Here is a 6,000-nt window from a genome sequence, read left to right on the forward strand (position 1 = left end):
ATCACATTATATCTCATAGTTTATTTATATCATTCATTCATCCTTAGAAATAATCTTTAACTTTGGTGACAACATCATTTGTAATTTTTTACATAGTATTCTCACATAATAAGATATAAAATATTGATTTCAAAATTACATTATCAATCAGATTGAGTCAATTACAGAGCCTAACTTATCAAGGGCTTGTGGAAATAACCCCAAAAGACAATGCTGCCATGAAATGTACCGCTAAGCAAAAATATGCTTTTAAAATAAAATCTGATTGAGAAGACTAAAAATTTTAAAATCAGGATAATAAAGAAGGTTTAATTACAAACCACAGATGCAGGATGGTTTTTAAACTTCAGTGGAGTGGTGGTGAATTTTTTACTTTGGGAGGGGGTGAAGAGGAGATAGGAAGGAGTCTTGATTTGGAACATTTGCTGATTTCCATGATGTAAAGACAGCCAATGTGGCTGATGTGACATCACTGAGAATGTGGCTGATGTGACATCACTGAGCACATTGGGGAAAGATGTGCACAACTGGCTCTTGCAAGCCCATGCAGCTGAATTTCAATTCCAGCCACTGGATATTTTTCACTTTTACACTAGACTTTCAAAACAGATTTCTGCAAATGTGCTTACTGTGGTTGCTTACATTCAGGGTTTATTTTCATACAAGTTATCTGTTTTTATGACTAATTATCTATGTGCTATAAAAATTTCCAGCAATGCATATGACCAAATATAGCTTTGCAGAGAGAGTTAAATGTCAAAACAACTCAATAACTAAACTTTGTATTCTTAGTTTATTTTTTTGTCTGAAAAGACATCACAGAGGAAGAAATGACAAGTTTCCAGGCAGACTAACCGAAGGTTTCATGTAAGTGGCATCTTTCATTGAGGTCTACAGGATTAAAAAAATCCAAAAGAAGAGAGAAAAGGTTATCGCAGTTTATAAAGAGCATGAAGGGCGTGGCACTTGGAGACATTCAAACAAAGTTTTCTGACATATTTTTAGGGAAATAGCTCTGGTGGCAATGTGGAGGTTAAGCTGGTGTAGGAAGAAGTATTGTATTAGGCTGAGTAGTTGTGAGGCATTGTAGACATTGTCAGACCTACTTTGAAAAAACACTAGTCCGTACCCTTTGGAAAGCTCTATTTCTGGTTTGGTACCTTAAGCTGGAGAGTTCTTAAGTATTGTGACATAGTGGACATTTCATATATATTAAATGTTGACTAAACGACCCCTGGAACTCATTTAAAATAAAAATGTTCGGTCAAGGAAACTCAGAGGTCCTCTACGATGGCCCTCTACTGCCTGCATAAACCCACAGGAACGTTTGCTTTTGTGTGACGAATACATCGCCTCAACTGATTGAATTCATCTCTTTTCTGTGGTAAGTCAACAGAACCATGGTGAGCGTGTGGCTTTACAGGCTCTCCTCCCTCTGAATTGGTAGGGCAAAGAGTCCAGATTATAGTAGCTGGGTAGGGGAAAAGCCAGGGCAGGAACGGCTATTATCTGCTCCAGGGTAGACAGTGATGTTGGAGCGTGGGAACACATGCGATAAAGCAGGTTTATCAGGTGAACCAAAGGTGGGTTAGGAAGGGGAGGGAATGGTGGAGCCTGGCTTATGTTCACTTCAATAAAGAAGGCAGCAGGGGAAATTCTTTGCTTGAGGAAGAGGCTGACAGCTTATTACCAGAGTGGAACAGGCACTGGAGAAGCTCTCGCGTGCCCTATGGATGACAGGAAGAATGCCCGAGCTCCTGAGCATAGATGCGTGAGCCATTCTAGGGAAAATGAGGAAAGAAAACTCTGCTAACAAGAAGAGGGATGAGGCCACTTGTGAAAGTTCTCCCTCATTCTAAGGTAAAGTCCTGGTCACATGTATCTATGGGAAGGAGTCACATGGCCCTCTTCCATCCATGTAGGGTGACCAGTCCTCCTCGGATAAGGGAATTTGGGGGCCCATCCCACAGTTAAGCAGAAGTTCACCCACACAGACATTCCGGTCACCCAGCAGTAGAGACAGAAGTTGCAGATTCACTAAAAGGAAGAAGTTGGGCCTGTTTTAGGAACACTACTTCCAACAAGCAGAAGTACCCCTTACCACTGGGTGCTGAGCATACAGACGGTAAAGACAGAGGAGGTACACCCATCAGAGTTGTCTAAGTTGGGCTCCCCCTTAAAGTCATCGCTTCAAGATACAGTTGAGAGGGCCACTCGAGCCAACAAAACCTGTGCATCTGTGATGACGAAGGAATAACCAAATCCTGCCAACCACATTGCTTCTCTCACTCTTCCTCTTTCGTGGCTTTGCTTGGGCATTTTGTGTTTCCAATTTTTCTCCTTTCTTGGTGTATTGGTAATACTTTTTTTTTTAAACTTTCTTTAGTGGTTACCTTGGAGCTTTCACCATGTATTTACAACTAATCCCCGTCCACTTTCAAATAACACTGTACTACTAAACAGGTAGTGCGAGTACCTTACGACAACAAAACAATCCTAGGTCCTTCTTCCTTTCCCCTTGTGTCAACACTCTCCTTCCTTTCCCCTACATACATGTAAGTAGCCCCGTCAGCATGGGTATATGCAGATACTACGCACGTATATAAGATATACACGGAAGCAGACATAACTGAGCACATTGGCAATTATTCTGCATCAACTGTAATATGTTGGAATACTTAAAAATGAGAAAAACGAGGGTTTATTTTACCTTCACTCGTTCCTTCTTCAATGTTCTCCTTCCTTTTTTTGTAGATCTAAGTTTCTGACTTGTCTTATTTTCCTTTTTCCAAAGAATTTCTTTGACCATTTCCTTTAAGGCAGATCTACTGGCGACAAATTCCCTCAATTTTTGTTCGTCTAAGTAAGTCTTTATCTCTCCTTTACTTATGATTTTTCAGCATACAGAATTCCAGTTTGATGGATTTATTCCCTCGAAGCTTTGAATATGTCACTGCACTATGTACTTGATGACTTCTGAGTAGAAGTTGGATATAATTCTTACCTTTGTTCCTCTAGAAGAGGTTTTTTTTTCTTTTTGTTTTTTTTTCTTTCTGTATCTTTGATATTCTCAAACTCAAAAATGATATGCTGAGGTAGCATTTCTTTTTGTTTTGGTTTTGCATTTATCCTGCTTCATGTTCCACGAGCTTTCTACATCTGTGGTGTGGTGTCTGACATTAATTTAAGGAAATTCACAGTTATTATTGTTTCACATATTTCTTCTGTTCTTCTCCTCCCCCTGGTTGTCCTCCTTAGGCATACATCATACCTCTTGTGGTTGCCTCAATTGTTTTCCTCAAGTGTTCTCTTCGCTTTTTAATTTTGGTGGTTTTTATTGATGAATCCTCAAGCACCGTGGTTCTTTCCTCACCTGGGTCCAGTCTACTAATGAGCCCATCAGAATCATTCTTCATTTGTGATGCAGTGTTTTTGTCTCTAGCATTTCTTTTCGGTTTTCTTAGGATTTCCATCTCTCTGCTTACCTGGCCCATCTGTTCTTACATACTATCTCCCTTATCCCATTAGATATCTCCCTCTCTCATTAGAACCCTTGGCATGTTAATCATAGCTATTTTCAGTTCCTGGTCTGATTTTAACGTCCCTGCCATGCCTTTGCCGATGCTTGCTCTGTCTCTTCAAATTGTGCTTTTCACCCTGGGTATGACTTGTCATTTTTTTTTTTTTCTTGATAGCCAGACATAATGTACAGAGTGAAAGGAACTGCTGTAAATAGGCCCATAGTGATATGGTGGTGAAGGATGAGAGGAGAGAAAGCTCTCTATAGTCCTATAATTAGGTCTCAGCCTTTTGGTGAATCTGTACTCTGGACTGTAAGCTTCACAAGTTTCTCCTGTTTTGATTTTTTTTTTTCTCTCCCAACCCCATCTTTGGGATGGCTAGAGTGGACTGGAGTTGTTTACTTCACCTCCCTGGTCAGCTAGGCACCTATAACCCCTAGCAGGTTAAGTTCTGGTTAAGTAGTTTCCCCCGAAGGCCATCCTTGTTGAGAACAGGGTATCCTGAATTATTTCAAGTGGTTCCCTCTCCCCTTCCCTCTGCTAGAAGCCCAAGGTGATTTCTGTTCCATATTTACTCTGGGAACCCGGTGGAAGTCCAGGAGTTAAATCACACAATATTTTGAGGGTCTAGCCATGACTAAGCTCCCCCTGGAGTTTTTGATTCTTGAGTGTGGGGTGCATGGAGCCTCCAGCAGCTCATCAATTACAGTTCAGGCTTTCCTACCCCAGCTCTAGTTCCCTGGTGATTTCTGGGGGTGAACACCTGCTTCTATGAGCTGCAACTCCCTGCATTTACCTGTCTTTCCAAACTTTGAGGCAGAAGTTCACCGTCCTCCCTGCTCTTATGGGTCCAAGAAGAGTTGTTGATTTTTCAGTCCCTTCAGCTTTTCACTCCTTGCTTGGATAGAATGATGACTCCTAAGCTCCTCACATGAGGAACTGGGAAACCAGGAGCCCACACACAGCAGTGGCCAAGGGCTTAGGGTCCCGGAACTTATAAAGGAGGTAAATAAGATGGCCTGACACACTGCCTCTTTGCTGTACTTTGTTGTGACAGACACTAGTACAAATAAGACACTGTTAGGGTTCCGGAATGAAACCCTGAGTAACATCTACAAGGATTTGGTAGATTTATCACAGCAACAGAATACATATAGCTAAAGAAGGAACACAGGGGAGACCCCAGGTACTTAAGCTCCTTCATAACCAAAAAGAATGGAGAAAATATAACAAAGCAAAGGAGGAAGGGTTCAGAATTATCTGGCTTTTAAAACATGAGATCAAAAAGCTGAAATTGACCTACACCCCATAGACTTCCCAGTTGGGAAATACCACGAGAAAATGAGGAGGGGGGCAAGTCAGGATCTACTGCCCTCGTCACCCCACCCCCACATCTTAAATCCAAACTTGAAAAGGTGATGACATGACTGCCCCTAGGGAGGAAGCCAATGGCACAGATTAGGATACTGCCCAACTGGGACCACTTTTATGTAGAAATCACAATATTGCTCTAATTAGAAGCATATTGTAATGTTCTCCAGGTATTCATGTTTAATTTTAGCCAACACGACAGATGTGGGGGCAAGGTGGCTGTGCATGGTCACAAGTGATTGCACTGACCCTGAACGGCTAAGCAGGTGTCCTCCCCCACCCCGGGCACGTCCCGCTGAAGAGCATGACAAGCTCTTCATGCCCAGAAGAGCCCTTCTTCGTGCCGTTGTTCAGGTTAACCAGCAGAGTCAGGGCCACGTTTTGCATTCTCTGGGAAGGGAGATCCTATCATCGAGTCGGTGCAGGTTTGCCCAAAAACGCCTAGTGAGCTGAACACACTGATTTATCCAACCTGATTTTCATTTGTAATCACGTATCTTTATCTTCTCTGACTGGTATGGGATGCACGTGTGGTTACGAAGTCTCCCAGACCCATGTTGGGTTTCCTATTTCCCAAGTGCTGCTGGAGAATTCGACTTCATATTCGGGTATTTTCAGGTCCATCTACTCCAAGAAGATGCTTTATTCAAGCGCTTTGGTGCATCTGGCTGTGGTTATTCACTTATCACATCAGGTGGCATTTCCAACCAGCTTTGGAGTCGCAACCTAATACTTTCGGATTTCCTTGTAAAAATGTTTATAATGAAATAATTTAGAGGTACATCTTAGGACACATTTTGGTATTATTTATAGTGCCCTGATATATAACAAAATCAGTACTGAAAATGAAGATTTTATTTTTTTTAAAACTGACAGAAAATATCTACTTGTTTTGTTTATTTGACTATAAAACTCTAGAAAAAAAAATCTGAAATGTCAAAGATAATAAAAGGATTCCAATAGTGTTTGTAAAGCACAACTTACCTCCGATGGGACTTTTTTCAAATAATATACTTCAGAAATGCTATACTTGAAATAACATATTCGACATATGCTATCTTCCAACCTAAAATATAAATAATGCCTGGTGTCTGCTACCAAAAGCAGA

The sequence above is a fragment of the Canis lupus genome, chromosome 6 (assembly GCF_048164855.1).
Source record: "Canis lupus baileyi chromosome 6, mCanLup2.hap1, whole genome shotgun sequence".
NCBI classification, from domain to species: Eukaryota; Metazoa; Chordata; class Mammalia; order Carnivora; family Canidae; genus Canis; species Canis lupus.